Source organism: Oryzias melastigma, linkage group LG16 (genome assembly GCF_002922805.2).
Source record: "Oryzias melastigma strain HK-1 linkage group LG16, ASM292280v2, whole genome shotgun sequence".
In the NCBI taxonomy this organism is placed as follows: Eukaryota; Metazoa; Chordata; class Actinopteri; order Beloniformes; family Adrianichthyidae; genus Oryzias; species Oryzias melastigma.
Window position 1 is genome coordinate 26,312,060 of NC_050527.1, and position 21,736 is coordinate 26,333,795.

General features: G+C 39.2%; 1 long non-coding RNA gene across 3 annotated transcripts in view; it reads right to left on the bottom strand.

Moving 5' to 3' along the window:
* LOC118599870 overlaps positions 1-21,736 on the bottom strand; it is a 96,406-nt gene that overhangs the window by 9,906 nt on the left and 64,764 nt on the right. Inside the window, exon 3 of one of the 3 annotated variants that reach the window (XR_004949407.1) lies at positions 5,324-5,409. The exons of 1 other annotated variant lie outside the window; for it this stretch is intronic. This is a non-coding gene — a long non-coding RNA (uncharacterized LOC118599870). Of the gene's footprint in view, positions 1-5,323; positions 5,410-13,782; positions 15,261-21,736 lie in introns of those variants that run through there. One more of the 3 variants, XR_004949406.1, reaches the window with a different exon arrangement.

The window sequence follows — 21,736 nt, forward strand, 5'->3', positions numbered from 1 at the left end:
ACAGTGATCCCTTACCTGTAACACTAGAAGTTCTTCCACTATTTCTAGACTAAGCTCTGGAGATAATATTTTAATATACCATGATATATATGAAGTATACCATGTCCGCCAAACCTCCACCGGAACAGCAGTGTTCTGTTAATGACTCAAGGCATAGCGATGGCGCCAGCACATGCATGGCAGCAAATAGCCAAAGGCCAATCCAGTAATATAAATCAATATTAAAACTGTATAATCCAAACTAAAAGACCACTGGGAACAATTTTACAATAGAAGAAATGTAGTTGAAGTGGGATTTTCACTCAGTGAAGTTCAATTAATGTGGGAAAGCTGTATTATAAAAATAAAGTTTAGCTACAATTACAAAAGAGGTTTATATTAATGTACTCCCCTCGTGTCAAAACCTACATAATCCCCTATTGTCACAGCAAAATAAAGAGATCTATAGTTAATATCTGTTTGTTCTGCTGATGGACAGGACATGTTTGGAAAAAACAAAATGTGAATTTTGTGTATTTTAGCTCAGAAAACCAAGAGGAGCCGCTGGGATAGGCTCCAGCACCCTCCATGACCCTGCACAGAGTGGAAAAAAAATAAAATTTAAATATTTGTTATTTTTTGATAAAAGCCTAAAATTATGTTTTGCTATAAATGATTATTTTAGTGCAAAATCAGTTTGTCTCAGCTAAACTATATTTCAAAATAAGAAAGGTGTTTGCGTGAGTGTATATATAGAAAAGATTGACATGGATTCATGCTGTTAAAAACTGGGATGTGATTATGAAACTGTTAGAAGACAACAGTTGATCCGCCGCAGCTGTCACCTCTAAAGCTCATGGGAGCTGGCAGGTATGGGCGCCGGTGTCAGTTCCGATCTGGCTGAGTGCGTAACACGCCAGCCTCATTCTAATGAGGCTCTTTTGGAAACCCCTCCACAGCCATTAGAGCCGCATAATGAAGGGATTCTGGCTGCTGTAAGAGCAGAAAGAGGTGTGTCAAGGGTCGGACACTCGGTGTGACAGACAGCGACCTATTAGGCCTGCGCGTGAATGGGGGGGTGCGCTCGGGTGAATTCACTTCCTCAGTTCGTCCCTGGCAGGCCCCAAGGTCACGTCTGCTCACTGCTGAGGAGGCCTTTGTGATGGAAATCCTGCGGATAAAGTTTAACCCCGGTAACAATCTGAAACCTGGCCCTCCGTGTTCCCCGCTCCCCCCGGTCACCCAGCTCCACTCAGGAAGCAACAGGCTGCAGCGGCCGTGCAGAGGCTGCAGACTGAAGTGTGCTTTCATTGTATTCTTTAGATTTGATGCAGGGATGCTGACTCATGCTGAAGGTGCTGTGTCATCGTTGGTACGGAGGAAAGTCTGTTCAGCCTCGTCTGGCAGACGGAGATGTTTGTCTCACCAGCGTTCATCTGCTGATTCACCCTGATCTCATTCTCAGTTCAGCGCCCAATCAGGGCTTGGAGAGCTGACAGTCTGCTGTTTGAAAACCTGCAGCCTGGTTAGCAGCTGCACGAGAAGACTGTGTCTGCCTGATGACATGAGCGGAGAAATGCAGAAATGCTCTTGATTCACATGCGACGACTGCAAGAAGAGAAAGGCAGAGACCGAATTCGTCTACCCCAACCCCTACATTTAGTCCTCCAATCAGAGAGCTATGGAAAAACAGTGTCTTCAAATTCGGACGACACTTCCCCTTGATGACATCATCATTATTCGCCTCTCAAGTTAAGCTAAAACAAAAAATCAATACTTACATTTCAATGTAAACTTCTGAGCTTCATGGCACTCCCTCATGAAGAAATGAGTTACTCCTCCGGGGCAGAAGGAGACGCCATGAAAAGTCCCTCCTTATCTTTAAAAAAACAATTTCAGGACCTCTACCCTTACAAATGTCCCTACAGTTGGAGGGGTAGGGAGGAGCCGAAGGGGTAGGGGAAGAATTCCGATTTGGCCAAAGTTATCAGAAAGATACTTCTTTTTTTTTAATATATATTTTCCAAAAAAAAAACTCAGTTAGGTAAAAACTTGAGTGAAAGTCACACAATTGTGGGTTTCTGTGAGCAGATGAAATAAACCAAACAGGAATATCACTGCATATTAAAAAGGAACAAGACTTTACCAAAGTTTTATTATTATTTTTTACTTGCCACACTTTTTATTTTTTTAAACTTGAATTTTTATTTGGATTTTGATGATGTTTAAACATGAAAACACAAAAATATACAAACATGGATGTTTAAGTTGAAAACCCACATCACTCAAAATGATTTAGTCTAAAAAAATATAATCACAATGGAAGTTATATAACATTTTTGAACAAATACATTAAGATTAGACAACTAAAAAGCAGATTTTTTTACAGCTATATTTAGTCTGAATGTTGTGTCTTTAACATTTCTATTTTGGCGTCCACACACAGTTAGAGATAATAAACATGAGGCTCCAGGGGTAAACTGTAAACTGTAGCTTTTCTGTTACACGGATGTGATCCTTTATTTCAGCAGTCTTCAACCTTTTTCAGGCCACAGACCAGTTTAATGTCAGACAATATTTTCACCGACTGGTCTAAATGAGGCTGAATTGGGCATCTGATTTTTTTAAGCTTCCAGTTTTCCTTAATTTTTCTTCATCCTCTGTAAAATATCTGCAGCTGCTTTAAACTTTATTTGTTCACTAGATTTCCTGTAGGAACCATAAAAATGTGAAATAGATTTTCCTTTAACCATAACTGTCAAAGTAGAAGCTAAAATAAATCCAACCCCAACTTCAGCCTCCTACTACTTCTGAGGTACGACGGTTAAATATTAAAAAATATAAAAAAGGTCCCTAAAACTGATATTTTCTAAACATAATAATAAACATGAATCCAGCACTTGAACAACTTTATTAGCTGCATTCTCGTATCGCAACATTAGACAACCAGTTGATGAATATTTTGCATTATTATTATGGTCTGTGGGAACAACAATGAATCCATATTTTGAGTTAAGACTCCTTGTTTTTGTCTTTCAAATGTGGAATTCTTTTATTTTGAAATTGAAGGCTCTTCTTCTGTTTCCTCTTTTCTAACAAAATACATTTTCCACATACGTTCATTTTTGTGCTAATTTTGCTAGTTGGCTGGTTTCAGTTTAGCAGTCGGTGCAGTCGGTTTAAGAAAGTAGCAATTGTATTTTCAACACGGGACTGAGTGACATGCGTCAAGAATGAATCGGATCTGGTGAAGAAGATTCAGTAGTTTTCCAAAATAAAACTTCCTTCACAATCAGGCATGTGTTTACAGCTCATCACCAAACCAAATCTTCCTTAAAATGAGCAAAAAGGCGGGACACATTAATTAAAGCAAATCTAGAGGTCAGAATAAACGTTTGATGTCAGTCAACAGACCACACCCACATTTGAATTCATACATTTGTTAATAATCTAAAAAAGTAATAGAAGTAGAAACATTGTCTATTCCATCCATCCATCCATCCATTTTCCTGACCGCTTTGTCCCTTTCGGGGTCGCGGGGGTGCCGGAGCCTATCCCGGCTACTGAAGGGCGAAGGCGGGGTACACCCTGGACAGGTCGCCAGTCCGTCGCAGGGCCTCAATCACACACACATCCACTCTCACATTCACACCTAGGGACAATTTAGAGTCACCAATTAACCTATGAAGCATGTTTTTGGACGGTGGGAGGAAGCCGGAGTCCCCGGTGAAAACCCACGCATGCACGGGGAGAACATGCAAACTCCACACAGAAAGGTCCCAGCCGGGATTCGAACCGGGGCCTTCTCGCTGTGAGGCAAGAGCGCTAACCACTGCGCTACCGTGCAGCCCTTGTCTATTCCAATCAAAGTGATATTTATCTTCTTTAAGTAAAAAAAAAAGCTGTAACAGAAAATGTTTTAGAAACTAGCCTGTAAGTATGTTTGTAATTCTTATAATAATCACTTAGTTTACCAGCCTCTGGTGGGTATTTAGTGAACTGCATCTACAAGTTAAATTGTTATAATTTATAAACGTGATTTTTTTTTCTAATGAAAATGTTTTTTTCTTGACAAGGTAATCAGTGTCAATATAGCTCTTTGTATGGGCTCAAAAAAGGCCATAAAGATTTGCAACTGCACATAAGAATCTAACAATAATTAAGTTTCATCAAACAGCAGAATAAATCTGCCCAAAAAATTTAGGTTTACAAATGTGTAAAAAGGGACCTGCATGGCCATTAAAAAGATCTGCATTTGTGAAATAATTCCTAAGTTTTTATTTTTGCAGATTTGAAGCAAAAACTGTGTTGTGAATTCTGTCTCTGTCTTTGTACGTCTTTATGATTGGATGGTCACAAATCAAACTGTCCAATCACAGAGCAGGTGACATGCAGATCCATTTTCACAATTGCAAACCTAAATTTTGAGAGCCAATTTATGTTGCGGTGTGATGAAACTTGATTTATATACAGACATGAGGTTGCAAATCTTTATGGCCTTATTTTGAGCCCATTCTCGATGTCACTAGTGTCATTAACGTGTGATGGTAAATGTTAGAGGAACATTTACATTAAGGATTTTTGAAATCTGATCAGGAAATGTACATTGTATTTTAATTGTTACCCATTTTTATTAATTTTTTTTTAAATAGATGCTCTTTTTAGAAAAAAATGTATAATTATCTTTATCAAATTATCTTAAATATATAAAAATAATACCCAAAAAGGTATAGTGTTTCATTTTTTGTAACTTTTTAAGTTTTCTTTTTAAATATAAAAATATAAGAAGCTAAATTTGATTAAACATTATGCTAAACTTATATTATAGTAAGTCTTTAAAACAATGACAAACTAACTAAATTAACTGTTAAGCAGTTTCTACTTTTCCAAATAATTTAAAGAAGTCAAGCTGAGAAGCTGCTCATTCTCATGGTATTCTACTTATTACAGTATCGATGTGTGCATGGATCTGTCACTGCTGTAACTGAAGAGTCTGCTGCGTTTTAATGCTCTGTTTTCATGTCTCCTCCTGCTTTCGAACACCAGGTGGAGCTGTGACTCTTGTGCAAACATGAGCCCTCCTGCCCTCCTGCTGCCGATCAAGTGGGGGCAGAATGTAAAGACGTGTTTCCTCTTTCTGCTCAACCGCAGCTGTTTTTTATTTTGACAGAACCAGAGTTTTGTTGCTCATCTTCATCACTTCTACCTATTTTCATTCAGATTAAGGGCTCGACAGACAGTTTTTTTTTTAAGCTTCCCTATACTCCATTAAACACTGACAAATTAACTTGTGGCTCAGACGCCTCTGATGCTCAGTGATCTTTCAAGGCTTTAAATTGTTTTACCTGGTGTCATTGCCCCCCGAAATGTCACAGAAGGCATTCAATCAGGACAGACTCTTATAGCTTTTCCTGACGATACAGGTATCAGCTGCAGGGAAGAGAAGCAAGGAAGCGTGTCTCAGGTAATAACCTAATAAAAACTCAGCTCTCAGACAAAAAAAAACACTGTCAGCAAAGAAACACAAATATTCAAGGCTTTAGAAAGGCAAGCATCCAGGTCCAAACCCCAGATCTCATCTGGAGCTGCAGGGGGTCTCTCTCAAGACTCCAAACAAGAGAGGCACACTAAAAGAGCTGCTTATGCTGCTTTTGCACAGACGTCTCAGTTTATGAAGCACATGGTTCATTAGAGGAGGATTTATGCTTTCAAACTGGAACCCAAATTGAGACTTAGTACAGCTGGTGACCACAAAACGTCGGATCCAAATGACCCCGTCCCATTCCAGTCCCGGTCCAGCAAAAACATCTGTTCTGTCAGATCCTGTCTCAGATAATCTTCTTCTTAATAAAGCTCGGAGCGAGTTCATCCAGAGAGAGAGAGTTCACGCGCATGCCATTAACATGCTTTCAGTTATTCCCTGAGACGGAGCGGGAGAATGGCTCCTGCCATTTGGAAACATCTGCTTTAAACATCCCGTGGTCAGTGCTGAACTTTGAAACGGCGTTTTAGTGCTTTCAGCTGTCTTTTCACTGCTTTATTAACACTCCTCACTTCTGTGCCACCTGTTTTCCACTGACTGGACTTCACAATGAGATGTCCTCTTTGGCAGGAGCCTCCAGATCCGTGAGGTTATCTGCAGGCAGCTCTGAAGGTCTGTCAGGGTGATCATATCTTCAGGCAGGAAAAAAGATTTATCATGTGACTTCTGTGTGAAGTTACGTCAACCCTAGAGTATTTTTGTCACACTTCTGGTGTGGAGCGTTGTGTGTTTGCTGGGATGAGTAAAGAGCTTGTGGATTGGGGGGTATGTATTTCAAACATCAGATCGGCGTTTTGCTGCCGTGGTTTTTCTTCTTCATGAAACCGAAGTGTGGGTTCAAGTGAATTTTTGGGTTGACTCGGCTCATGAGCAGCCGGTTTAAAGCCCATCTTCAGGGTGTCTTACAATTCCCTTAAAGCTCTTTGAAAATTGACTGTAGAATTGTTGTGTGTGGTAAGTGAAAGGAGCTATTTTGGGGTCAGGGATATTTGAAAATAAAAATGAAACATTTTGAAAAAAATGTTGGTGTTTGGCCATAAAAGGTCCAAAACTTTTTGCTATTCTAAAATAAACTTAATTATTTTCAACTTCAAATGTTCTGTTTTTTAGGTTTCAAAACTCAAAATTTCTATTTCAAAGCTTTATTTTCAGTTTAAAATCTTTTAAAACTGTTTTTTACAGCCGTCTAGGGACAACTTCAGACTATGATAGTACAGACTAAGAGGCCATTCTGAGTCAGTGAATGAACCGGGACTGAAGTTACCACCCTTATTGATTTTGATTAGTCATTTGTGTTAGCCCCGCCCCAACGGGACCTAAAGTTTTGAAACTTAAATTTTCAGGTTTGTAAACGAAAAAAAGAGTTGAAAGTGAAAAAAGATTTTAAGGGAAAAAGGTGTCCAAAATTGTTTTTTTTAAGCGTAGATTGAAGGGACTTTCGCCGAGGACAGGCTTTTCTCTTCACGTAGATGTTTTCTGAAGGACAGAGGTTTACATTAAAATGTAAGTAATACATTTTTGTTTTAACATAACCTTTATAAAGTTATAAACTGATGTTGTTATGTATTTTCTGGGCACTGGCAACTCTTCGGTAAAGTAGCTGACTGGTGAATATTGATGATGTCATCGAGTGGGAGTAACGTCCAAATTTGAAGACACTGTTTTTCCACAACTCTCCAGTTTTAGGGTTAAATATAGGAGTAGGGAGAAGCCGTAGGAGAAGAATTTGGATTCGGCCCAAGTTATGAGATCATAACTATGAGGGTCCTAGCATGGCCAGGGAAGAATTCGAAACCCTCTCCAAAGATGTTTATGGGATTTGCCGACTGCTGCGTGTGTTTTGTGGGTTTGGTAAACGCATTAAACTGGGAAATCCTCCCTGAATATCTGCAGCAGGAGAACAGAGTCCTGTTGTAAAAGCTCTTTATTGGCTGAGCAGAGAGATCAGAGTGTGTTTGATTTGCTGGCGGCGAGCAGGACTTGTATTAAGGGCCACACACACGGACGGGTTTGAAGCACGTCAAAACATTTATTATTTTGTTACTGAAGCGAACACAGCATCCATGAATGAGCTCATGAGTGGGAAAAGCTGTGTGTCACTTTCACAAACCAAACAAGTGCTCCATTTTCTTTAAATTTGAAACACTGACACGGCAACTAATGACACAACAAACAACTTTTTATGGGCTTACTGGAGGATAATGAAAAACTCAATGATAATTGGTCTTAGTCTTTCTTTACACTCACAGTTGATGTCTGCTGGTAAGGAGGAGGTTATACTTCAGTAAAGTTGTTGATTTCATCTCAAATCAAACTCATAAGGATCAGCTTCAAGTTGATGGGAGGATTTGGGGTTTTTGACACACTGTAGGAGAAATCTTGTCCTTGTTTGGATTAGAACTTGGTTTGATATTACTTTGTGTATATTTCTGTTCTATGGCACTACTGCCTATATCCATATCAACCAGTGGTGGCACAGCTGTCAGTCTGCAGGTGGTTTTGATTTGACTTTCTTTTATTTTTATTTTAAGTATATCTGCTGCAGCAGGAGAAGTTTATTTGACACAAGTTGTATTTTATTTTCAATGGAACTTATGGTCAAATGTAAAATAAGGTAAAATGGTTGTCCAAAAAATTATATTAATTCAGTTATTATAATTATCTAAAACATACTTTATATAAATATATCGCTACAAAAACATAGATAAAGTGTATTTTTCTAGACAATTACTTTGCGGCTCTTGCTCGGTTTTGGTCAGGTAAAAAACTGGACCAAATGACTCTTTCAGCACCAAATGTTGCAGACCCCTGGACTATTGATTTTACATGAGAGCTGAGTGAGTGAGTGTGACATCACTCATAGAAAATGGTTGATTAATTCGATTCGTTTTGAGTCAACGTTTCTATGACAACCAATCTCACCAATCAGGAATGAGCTTGTTGGAAGGCCACACCTCCTACCATTTGTTGAAGAGTGCTACATGAAATTTGTCAAACGTTTTGAACATTCATTGTGGCTGCCAGCAGGCTCCACCTACCAATACTGAGGTATCTAGTCAGTTTATAACTTGAATAACTTGAACTACAGAAAAAATATTGTGAAAAAAACCGTATCAGAGCATCAATAGTTGTTCTGACCAATGGAATGACTGAGTAACTGCTTTTTATTCATCTATGGAAGTCTATAGGATTTTGGTTTCTTGGAGGCAGTTCTTGTTTGGAACGCCAGGGGGGAGGGGTCACCATGTCCAGTTTTCAAATACAGTCAATGAGTGTAAACTGTAAGAAACGAGCCAAATGTGGTCATTACAGATAAAGAAGCTGCTATTAACTGATAAACACAGAGAAGTCAGATTGTGACCTTTGATTTCCATTTACAGGGTTTGATCAACCAGCTCTCCAAGTATTAACGAGAAGATATACATTTACAAACACGGGCTGATTCATTTTCAAAGAAACGCCTTCCCAGCTGTGAAATAACGTTTCCGTCCAGCATGAATAGCTCTTTAATTCTTTTGGGTTTGGTGTTCCTGTGACTCGCGGCACAAACAGCCTGTTTGTGGGCTGGCTTTAAGGCTGTTTGAATCAATCAGCAACAATTCAAACACAATCAGCCATGTTGTGCTATGGAGCCACGCTGAACTCCTCTCCAATTACCCAAACAATCGCCTCTGATTGCTCATCATGAGTGCTGGTCAGCTTCCAGAAGGTTCTTTTTACTGAATGTTCTGGAGCCTGATTTCTCCTCAGACGCTCACACCAAAGGAAATCAGATGAATACAGCTGGCAGTTTGTTAGCAGAAACCATTTTCCTTTTTAACAGACATTTGTAAGTTAATTCTTGTCACAGTGTTGTGGTCCTCTCACTAAAACATTCAGTACTTGTTTTGTTAGGTTTGGAAGGAAATGATCCTTCTGATAGTAAACTCTAAACCAGCAGGATGTTGCTGCGCGGGGGATTTTTTTTTCCCAGGCAAGAAGAAATTTATGGTTTGTTTGCTTTCTGTTCATCCCGCAGTCCCAAGCGACCCACTGCTGCATACATGCAGGACATATAATGAATGATAAATGTGGGGGATAGAGTTTATCCTCCCAGGGAGATGGGAAACAATATAATTAAATGTTAGCAAAAGAATTAAGGTTGTAAAGAGATGTTTTATATTCTTGTCACAGTTTTATTTTTCAGAGTGTGTTTAGTTTCAGATTGGAGCTCAGCAGAGGAAACGGATAAACGAGCCGCGGAGCAGCTTTAGTGGAGATGAAACCAAAAGAAATGTTTTGAGGGAACTAAATCCTGATCCAAATGTTCACAATATGGAGATCAGAAAAGTTCCTGTGCTAAATAATTAAACAAATGCTCCAAATATTTTGAGGTCACGACAAAAATAAAAGAAAATGGAAACACAAAGAAAATTTATGTTGGGATTAGTTGAGAAAAAGCTTTTGTTAAATCACAATAACTGGTTTCTACGACAGCATTATGTTCTATCCTTAAGAGAAAAACATTTTAAAATAAATTAAAACAAAGAAAAATAGGACTGAAGGCTGAAATGTCAAGAAAAAAAGCTCAAACTTCCTTTAAAAAATCTAAAAATAAAGACAACATTTCGAGGATACAGTCATCCTTTGCTATAAAACAATTAACTTTTTGCAATCTTGCTATTTCAGATTTTTTATGTGCAATTTTTTTAAACCATGCATTGCATTCTGCATTGTGATTGGCTGTAGAGCAATGTCAATAAATCTCCTCTGTGTCTTCTGGACAGAATGTGTTCAGTTTGACAAATTTACAAAAATATTCCTTTGCACTCAAATTTTTGTTTTTATTCTATAATCTGTTTTTCTGTGGTTTGAACTTTAAGAGTTGAAACAAGAGAGAAAAGTGTGAAAATAACCATGTCTGTTTGAGAAAAGTGTATTTAGTGTGTAATGAGAGGTTTAACATCCCTAAAACTCCTTAAAAGTCTTTGAAACTAAACATTTATTTGTTTTATTTTTTTTAAAGTATGAACTGTTGAAAGTCAAACAGGACTGACTTTAACAAGCCACCTAGTGGTCACCTGGCAAACTGATCTGGCTTCAATTACCTTTAGTTTCAAAGTAGACTTAAATAAAAAGTATCACTTTTCTCTACTTTTTACATTAAATTGTGTTTCAGTTTTTGTTTCAAACATGATAAAACGTAGCCCTATGACACATATCGATGCAAATATACATCAAACCACTTCAGCTCCTAAAGTTACCTAAATTAAGCATCTAATTGAAAGTAAAAACACATGATTCTTTTCATGGGTGAAAATAAATTCAGGTGTCAAGGGGTTAAATGTGTTTTTTTTAGTAAAAAAGTTTCCGTTTGCAGCTGCGTTTGTCTGTACGATGTTATCAATATTACTCCTGGATTTGCTCTAGAAATATTCCATTTGTTCAGTGACTGCAGACTTTGATCCAACTGGTTTTGACTCATTTAATTAAGAGCTCTAGTTGTATGGATATCTTTACATGAAGCAGGTGTTGCTGAAGATTTTCTCCAGTGCATTTTTAAATAAATCGCTTCTGTACCATAATTAGAAAACATCTGTTAGCTGTAAGAATTGCTGAGAGACGATGAACAGGAAGGTGGAGGAAACTTCAAACGTGATCTGTACAGACCTGATCTGACATAGAAAATTTATAAAACTGAGAGTTCACTAATGAAAAGATGCTGATCAACTGTAATTGGATGTCAATATTTTGAGAATAAAGTAGTAAAGACTGTAGAGTCTGATTAATACAAATCAGATGCTTTTAGACCTAAAAACATCTTTTTTTTAATTGACTGAAGGTAGAATGACAAACATTTAAAAACAGAATAAAACAAAGATTCCTTAACATAGGTGTAAATGGCTTCAAGCTAGAACAGAATTGACAGAATTGGTCTTATACAATGAATTAGTATGAAGTCGACAACTTAAAACGTTTTAAATGGATAGAAGTCCTTGGTGGATTCTAATATTGGATTTTTCATGTTAGAAATGCTGTAATTTGAAGCTGAAACAAACTAAAATGTTTTATTTGATTGTCAGACAAAGAAAATTAAAAAGATACAAGCAAAGTTTACAAATAACAAATCTATTCCCACATTTTCTGGGTCTTGAGTTACATCACATTTAAAATGTGTTCATGTATTTCCTTATAATCCTGATAAATTCACCCCTAAAACCAAAGACTTTCAGCACCATTCTTTTTTAGTGAGCAGTTTGTTTCTGCAGTAGATTGGAAAAGAAGTTCCATCCATCCAAACATCCATCCGTCCATCCATCTATCCGTCTATTCATTGATCCATCCATCCCTCGACCCATCCATCCATACATCCATCCCTCCATCTATCCATCCGTCCATCCATCTATCCGTCTATTCATCGATCCATCCATCCCTCGACCCATCCATCCATACATCCATCCCTCCATCCATCCATCCATCCATCTTCTTCCGCTCATCCTGTACCGGGTCTTGGGGGCAGCAGTCTAACCAAAGATGTCCAGACTTCCCTCTCCCCGGTCACTTCCTCCAGCTCCTCTGGGGGACCCCAAGGCGTTTCCAGGCCAGCCGAGAGACATAGTCTCCCCGAGGCCTCCGCCCAGTGGGACATGCCCGGAACACCTCTTCAGGGAGGCGTCCAGGAGGCATCCGAAACAGATGACTGAGCCACCTCAACTGGCTCGTCTGGATGTGGAGGAGGGGCGGCTCTACTCCTATCTCTAAGGCAGCGCCCAGCCACCCTCCAGAGGAAACTCATTTCAGCTGCTTGTAGTCGGGATCTTGTTCTTTGGGTCATGACCCAGAACTCATGAGCATAGGTGACAATTGGAACAAAGATGGACCGGTAAATTAAGAGCTTTGCTTTCTAGGTAGTCAGGGATAATCATGATAGAATTGTGTATTAACTGAAGACATCTGGAGTTAAAGTCCCATTAGTTGTCACTCACCTAGATGTCTGGAATTTGTTCTCCGCATTTGACCCCTCCCCTGGGGGAGCGGTGAGCTGCAGACACAACCACCAGATGATCGGGAATCATCTGGTGATTCAACCCCCCCAATCCAACCCCCCTTAATGCTGAGTGTCAAGCGGGGAGACACTGCGTCCCATCTGTAGAATCTTTGGTATGACTCGGCCTGGATTTGAACTCCCGACCTTCCAGTCTCAGGGCGGACACTCTACCACAAGGTCCCTGAGCTGGTCAAACAAGATTCTTTTTTAAACTCAATCAGAAATAATATCAGCCGCTAACAGACTTTGATGATTAAGAAATTAAATAAAACAATAATAAAAGGCTGACTTTGCAGATGGAGACAATAAATCAATAAATAATTTTTAAATAAATATTTTGATAAAAAGCTCCAGACATTTTTGAAAAAGAAAAATGCACTAAAACGTTTGATTTTGATACAAATAAATGATCATAGCTTGTTTAACATTCAAGTGGACCATCTGTGATTCATTTTGAAAAGTTCAGAGTAACTTTGTACGACATAATTAGGAGCAAAATGACAAATCAATCAAGCAGCATCAGTTTCATCTGCCTGCCAGATGACGTGGGGTTTCGGATCCACAGGTGAGTCAAAGTGTTTCTGTCTGGATTTAAATGTTAATCATGAGCTGCTGCTGCAGCCACAGCTGTCAGAGTGACTCAGTTGTAGATTTTTACTCGTCGAAAAGCTTGGAAAATAAAAAAACAGTAGCTTGGACTGAAAATGATATTTGATTTATTCTTCAGTTGTATTCTCTGCTTTCATGTTGATTTATTCCAATTATTGACAAAAGTTTGGATCAATAAAACTGACCTCTGCACCTAATCAATATTGTATAATATTGGCGCATTGAACAATAAGACGCATTGAGCGAGATGAAAAAGTGAGATAAGTCAGTCAGACTATTAGCTGTGTTCACAGTAATTCTAATTCTTGTATGTGACACGCTACATGTTAGCCACATTAGCAAAATCCCAAAACCAACCCTATTAGTAACACCCAAAAAAACACAGTCCAACAAGTGTCCAACTCATAAAAATAGACCAACATTCTGACAGCGCTTTGTGATCCTCTCATAATTGCGTCGACATCAGTAAACGCAACCAGAATTAATCCATATATAAAGCACACTGTTGCTTTTTTTCGAATAAATTTATGTTTTTAAGTTGTAGTGCAGGTGTTCTACCTATCGGTCAATTCTTAAGTGAAAATGCCAACAAGATAAAAAAAAATGAAGGTTAAAACATGGGATATCATTTAGTGTATTGGCCAACACCTGTTTGACAGAACATTTGAATATCAAACAGGTAAATAATGACACTAATTTTGAATCAAAAATATGTAATTTCCTGTTTAGACAGAACTTGGCTTTCGTTTGCTTCCAACTTTTCTTCTTCTTGTGGTCCATTTGGGGCTGTGCAGACACTTAAACTCATTTTTCTGCCCGTTTCTGATCGTAAAAGTTTAAGTACGACCCGATCTTAGTCACAACTGTGGTAAGTTTCCATGACCGTAAACCCTATGACTTCAGTCGTGAATAAAACAACATCTCTGCAGTCATCCTGAGTGTGATCCTAATGGACCAGTAGATGTGCAGAATGTAAGAAAATCCTCAGCACTTTATGATGTTTTTGTTCAGTCTTCAGAGAGCCCCACAACCATGACTGGCTTCGCTAATCCTTTAAAAACAGCCATTAAATCTTTAAGACGTATTTCCAGCAGAACAGTGCTGTGGCATTGGTAGTTAGAAATTTTAAAATCCTGGAAAACTCCAAACAGAAGGACTGAAGGATTCTTGGTTTGTCTTTATTTATGGAGGCTGTTTGAAGAGACCTTAGATTTTCATGGAGAGTGACATGCAGTGCTTGTTTAGCCCTGCAGGTGACAGCAGGAGCATATTCAAATCATCTAATAGAAGAATGAAGGAATGAAGGGGGTTGAACTTTTCCTTCTGTTGGGCAGCGTTCAGCCGGCTCATCACTACCTGTGATTTGACCTTCTGCTCAGATCTGTTTCCCCAGTAGTTTTGTCAGAAACAGCAGCAGCACACAAACACAAACTATCAGCAGATTTCTCTTCTAGCAGAAGAAAAAAAAAACTATAAAAATCAAAACACACATTTCTCCTCCAGTTCTACAAAATCCCAATAATTTCTTTTGAGATTTGAAATGCTGAGGGGAGCAGCTCGCTCCCAGACTGCTGCTGTTTTCTTTTTTTTCTCGTCCTCTAAAGTAAAGCAGCAAAACTGCTGACGTACCCCGTAGGTTTGCAGCACCAGAGTAAAATCGAGTCCATTTACAGCTTTGTGTTTCTTTCTGTGAGGGTTTTACTGAATCAGAGGTAAAACTGCAGCCCTGTAACAGGAAAGGTATATGCTCAGAAAACTGTCAAAGACAAAGACATGGATTACTTGGAAGATTTTTTAATCATCCGGATGAAGCTTTGCTGGACATCTCTACATCATAGTCATACTGAGTAGAAAATAGTGAGGATTTGTTGGTTTCGTTTTGTCTTCTTGGTTATTTAGGTTTCAGGCTCGACTCCGCCACAGTTCAAGTTGATGATCATCCCGTCTTCATTTGAGTTAATTAACCATCAGTGTATTACGTGTCTGGCTTTCAGCTCTTCACTGTCAGTTCATCTGTTTTGTCCCACCTTAGTTGCTCCCTCACATCATTGAGTTATTAGGTTTCAGTTTCTGCCATCATCTTGGTCTCCTGCATTGTGTTTTCTGGTAGAAATAACAACACAGACGGATTTAACTGAACCGTACAAGATTAGAGAATAAATCATGAAGCAAAAGGTTCATGAGATGTTTAGAAATGTAAACCTTTACTGTCCAAATAGCTTAATTCATATTTTGTCACATCAAATATACAACAATTTATCAACTTGACAAAAATGAATAGGATGTCCTGAAATGCTATATCTGTTTTTTAAACGAACTCAGATCTTTATTCGCATACAGTCAAAAATGTTTAGAGACTTTAAAGGTTTGTTTTTCTTGACATCTTGAGTCACGACCAGTTTGAGATATTTTCAACTCATCTTTATAGTTTTGAAAGCTATTTTCTGCCTCCCTTTACATTGAAGTCGTGGTTTTTTTTGCTATTCAGTGAGAAGATGAAGCTCTAATTTGTCCTGCCAGGATTTGAAACCTGGCTTGGAATGGATTCAGGGCCATTCTTAGACATGTGTGGAGGTGTTCATCGGTGAGCCTGGAACGGTATTTAGTTTAGCAAATGTTCTGGTGGAGAAAGCTGCCTCGCAGTTAAATGTAGAACCAAATATAGTCAAGACATACAGAGCTTCTTTCTCTGATGCTAGAAAGATGTTTCAGGAACTGTTTAGAGCCAGAAAGTGAAAGGATACGTTCTTGTAAACTGCTCTTAAGGACACGTCTGATTAAAGATCAACCGACTGCGTCTAGAGTGCAGTGTGACTTTCTTTAATAAGCCCAGTAGATAATGAACTGAATCTTTGACAAACATGATCCCGCACTGATGGGAAGTGCGGAGGGTCTCCCCGCAGGTCTCCCTTGAACATCTCAAGTTTTTTCTGAATATATTTTTTCTTACAAAAAGTTAACACAGATGTGAAGTGATATCAATTGAAACATGCCGCATTATCCATCTGTTTATTGTTCAAAAAAAGCTGAAGCTACTTGGATGAGTGGTGAAACGCTTCAAGAGGAGAAGATATTAAGTCCAGATGCTATGACTCAACTTCAAGATGTCACCTGGATGAATGAGGATCTTCATCGACATGTCCAAAAAGAAGAAAACTGATTTGCCCCTGACCTGTTAGCTCTGCCAGAAAAGATGCTACATACCTCCTACTGGACCCAAAACAAGCCAACAGCCTCTGCTGAACCATTTTACGTCGCTGTGTAGAGAACCTTAATGTTGTTTCAAGTTTAAGCTTTTAATCAGTGCTACTGTTTCTTAACGTATACTGGTTTAGTAATCCCAAAGTGAATTACTAACAGGACTGAGTCTGATTTAATATTTTCAATGTTTACTTTTTTGGAGAGTTGCCTTTGAAACTTATTTTTCTGTCTTTTTCCAGACTTTCCTCTGTTCTGTTGTTTGTCTCACTCCGTTTGTGTGCCTATTCCTCAAACGTCCCTTGTGCAGCGGCCTTCATCTCTATTCTCCATTTGATTCCTCTGTTTCTCCAACTTTTAACCAAACTGACAGTTTTCTGACTCTACCATTGTTTTCAATGGAACACTTGACAACTTGCCTCTGACCCCACTACCCAGGACATTTAAAGCAGACATTTGATTGGCTGAGTCATGTCATGTGTCATAACCTAACACTCATGTAATTGTTTGTGCATTTTTGCTAAACAGCTTTTGTGAAACTTTAAAAAGCAGTGCCTCACAGATTTTTCATGTATTATGTTCTGTTTAATTTGTTGGTTGGATCCGTATGGGGCAGCTTCTGGGTTCTGGTCTGGACCTTGACCAGCTATTAAGCCTCAATTCCAATTGACCTTACTAGTGGAAATGGGCTGCCCTATGGGCAAAGAATGGCCAAACCTGTACGGCCACAAGAAACAGTTTGTGTGGACATCCTATGGTCACCCACAAATCATGCACACAACTACTGTATGCATTCCCGTACAGGAGTGGGGCTTGTGCTGCAAACAGCTCTGATCTACTTCCTGTGACTCACTTGACTCGCTTGTGAGTCGTAACCTGTGAGTCGTAACCTGTGGCTTGTTAGTTAAGACCTGTGTGTCGTAAGTTAAGACCCGCAACTCTTGAGGTTCACGAGTCGTGACTCACAAGCTGCAGGTTACAACTCGTGAACCTGCAGCTTCTAAGATGTGACCCGTAGCTTGTGAGATTTGACCCATGGCTCATGAGTTGCAACCCATGGATCATGAGTTGCAACTTATGGCTTGCTAGTTGCGACCCGTGGCTCATGAGTAGCAAACCCTGGATTGTGAATCGTGACTTGTGGCTAGCTAGTAAGTTGCAACCCACGGCTCGTGAGTCGCAACCCCTGGATCGTGAAACGTGACTTGTGGCTAGTAAGTTGGGACCCACGGCAGATGAGTCGCAATCTATGGCTCAGGAGTTGCGTCCTGTGGATCGATTGTAAGTCGCGACCCACAGCTCGTGAGTCTCAACCTCACAGGAAGTACATAAGAGCCGTTTGGAGCGCTTGCTGTCTCTCCTGTACTGTCTGTAAGAAGCCAGAACTAAAACCTCACTAATGACGAGTGTAGCGTAAAGATATTGTGTGACAGCATCACTCGTACGTCAAGTGCATTCAAGCTCTATTACCCTTACAAATACTTCATGATACACTGACCACACACACCACAATGTTATGTTTTCATGGCGTCTGTTGAGGTGACAGCATAAGGCTCAAAGGAACTGCAAGACAGACCTGAACTTCCTCTGAAGATGCAGCTGCTCCTCTACATGACCCTCCTCGGACCTGGACAACCCAAAACCTGCAGCACCCGTATGGGTAAACTTCTCATATGGGCTTTCCTGGCCTAATATTTCAGGTTTCTTGGATAAATTCATATCTCACGAGAAGCACACATAAACTGTGTGCTCTTGTCTGTGTGAAAATGGTAATCATTCCTTAAGCCCACAACAACGTTTCATGGTTAACCTCTGTGACTGCACTCCCTGCTGCTAAGGATCACAGAGAAAGTTTGGCTTCTGCTGCAAATGTGGGGAAATAACCTTTGATAAGGGCATCCTTCATCCTCAGAGCAGGAAGTGGAGCTGGGTAGGGATGGCCAGAGGGGAACCTCAGCCTCTCTGAAGGACTGGGTCATGAAATTAAAGATAAGTGAGTTAATTGTGGAGAAAAAGAGGTTCAGTGGGGAGAAACAGGTCTGCTGTGTGTTGATCTAGAGACAGAAAGATGAAGAAGAGCATTAATGTGTTACTCCTCATCTCTCAGTGTGTTTACTCTGTGTGTAGAGGCGACAATAACATCTTGAAAGACTGTCACTCCTGTGTGTTTTCCACTTTGAGATATCTGCAAAAAAGGCCACACAGGAGCCCTGCTGAGTAAACAGCGCCTTATCTCCTGTTGTGCCACAGTAATGCGACTGTTGTCAGTTGCGCCGACCAGCCTTTATTTGCAGAGCTTTGTAGTGGTTGAAGCCTTTTAGGTGAGCGTTTAGCGACAGAGATCCTGAGATTTTTTTCCCATCGAGGAACCAAAGCCACTCACGCATTCAGCGCCGCAGACACTCGTCCTCAAACGCTTGTATTCTTCTCACATCTCCTCCTTCAAAGCAGGAACCTTCCATTCTTCAGAAGGAGAGCATTTAACATGTTAACTTAAATAACAAAGACGATTTCCTTTGTAATCACACCTTATTTGTGTTTAAAAACAACTGCAGCAGAGGTTTTTACTTAAGTAAACACAACAAAGATTGGGTTTTATGACATTTATATTAAATTTTTAGGTGAACAAGACAAAAAAAACCCTTACAAAATCTATATTTTAGGTGAAAAACAATGAAATCGTATTTGTTCATGTCTCCTGCTTGATTAGATACATCAGATACTGGCAGAAAAAAAATTTTTTAGCCCACGAACACAAGGCCAATCTGATCAAGATTTGTTTTTTTTTCAGCAGTGGTCCCCAACTGTCCCACGGATCGGTACTGGTACCAGTCCGTGGGAGCGTTAAGCCTCGTTTCTATTGAATGGTACAGCAGTCCAGTAAGGACATTGATATATATTACTGGATTGGAAATCCCGTGACAGACATGCACCATCATTATGCATTGAGTCTTCTCGAGTAATGAATGATGGAGGTCTGAAAAAATACGAAAAGAACCACAAAAGGAGATGCAGTGTTTTGCAATCAACTTCAAAAAACCTTGACAACAAAATAATCCAAGGGAAAGGAATCATCACAGGACAGGAATCACATTTTAATAGAGAGAAATCAGGCTGGGAACCGTGAACTGTGTGCTAAAGTGGGTGCTAGCAACTCGCAAGTAGCATGCTAGTTTGGTTCTTCAAGGTATGTTTTTTATTAATGTTTCATGTTTTAAAACATAGTGGATGTTAATCGCAAGTATTTACGTTCAACCTGCACAAAAACTGATGGAAATTCATGTTGGAAACACGTAAAATGTGCGGTCAAGATGCACTTTGCTGCATTGTATTGCTAGCTCATGGCTAGCTACTTTAAGAGCCTAAATCTTGTTGTTGGCCACACTTTTTGTTTGTAATTCATATATATTAAAAAAAAAGATGGTCATGAATGCAAATCCAAATTTCTTAAAGGCTACAGTAAGACTATGCGGCTCCTTCTAGGTTTTGATCAGTAGAAAAAGACCCCAAATGGGTATTTAACTGTGAAAGGTTGCCGACCCCTGCCCTAAGCTATAACCCTTGTGCTATTCTAGTCATGTTTACATTAAATGTGGGGTCATCTGGACCCCACAAGACAGCGCGCAAAACTTTTTTTTCAAGGATTTTTTATTGTCAGGGATATCTGTGGCAGACATAAAATCCTGTCCACCTTCGTCATGGAAAGGATAACACATCAATGTAGGAGTGGGGTCATCTGGACCCAATGAGAGAGCACAAGAGTTTAATGGGTCCACTTTACAATGGAAGCGCTCAAAATACTAGACTGGACCGCTCAGTGGAAATAAGGCTTTAGTGCTGCACAGCGGAGATTTAAAAAAAAAAACAAAACATTTTTGGTATTTTATTTACGCCTACAGCACTATCGCCGGGTGATTTTCACAAAAGAATTTACATGATTTTCAATATGCTGCATTTTGCTGAGAGTTATGGGTCCCTGAGTAAAGTCTCACATGTCCCAAGAATGAATGGACCAAAGGCCAAGTCTCTAGTATCATAATTTTTTAAAGGAATTATTTTCTTCTCAAATTTCTAATTTTCAAGCATGGTTTTTGGATCCTATGTTTTTATTTTCCATTTTCTTAAATAAACCACAGTTTAAAATAAAAGAAAACTACTCCAATTTATCATGTGTTGTCATGTTTTTATGTATTTTTTAATACTTTTAATTGGCTATATTATATTGGGTAAAAATTACCGGGCAAAAGTGATGGTGTAACTTTTTATAGCGAAAGTGTTGTAAGGTTAAAATCTGATTTTGAAGCAAGTTTTATTTTGGAAAACTACTGGATTCTTTACACCACATTTGACTCATTCTCGAAGCATGTCAAATTGCTGAGTCACATGTCATAAATCTTTCCACTACTCTCTTAAAGTAGCTGCTATGACCGCTAAACCAAAACCCCCAAGCTAGCAAAGTTAACAAAAAACAAACGTATTTGGAGAGTTCTTTTTGACGTAAAAAAAGAAACAGACGAAGTTTTTTTGACTTCAACATATAAGACACATGTATTTAACAGGCAAGAATCAGGATTATTTACTCCAAATCTGGATTTATTGTGACAATTGTTTCAACAGACCATAATAATAAAGCAGAATATTCACCGACTGTCTAATGTTACAAGGATTCTGCTTATAAAGTTATTCAACCAGTGGATTCACGTTTAAAACACTAGTCTTAGTGACCGATTTTTGTTCCTTTTTTTAAAAAAGTCGGACGAGGCTGAAGTTAGCGTCTGATTTGTTAGCTTCCACTTTTACTGTTATGGTTAAGGTAAAAACTGTATCACTATACCAAATCTAGTGTATAGATAAAGTTTACAACAGCAGCAGATGTTTTACAAAGGATGAAGATAAACGTTACCCTCAAAAGAGAAGAGAAGCTGGAGGCTAAAAAAAATCAGACGCCCACTTCAACCTCGTCTGGGCCAGTCAGTGAAAATATTGTCTGACATCAAACAGGCCCGTGGTCTGCAAAAGGTTTGGGACCGCTCATGTACATGATTTCAGAGGTTAAGAAACATAAAAAACATGCATAAAAAGCAAAGTTTTGTCAGCTTGTTGGTCTGGAACATTTAAGTTTACGTTAGCATGAGTGGAAAAGACAAGAGTGGCCCTAAAAAGTAGCTGTTAAAAACAGTTTCCTCACAGTTTGGAGTTTATTGACCTCCAGTGAGAACATCTAATCATAAAATGAGAGCATTTAAGAGCGTTCACCATCTCCTGAAGAGTAGAAGTTTCAGCAGCTTTCCTGCAGACTAGGAGCGTCATGACCTGAGGAACCCGAGTGCAGGCCCTGCAGACCTCACTGGGAGTGTTAAACGCTCAAGTGCACGACGGCA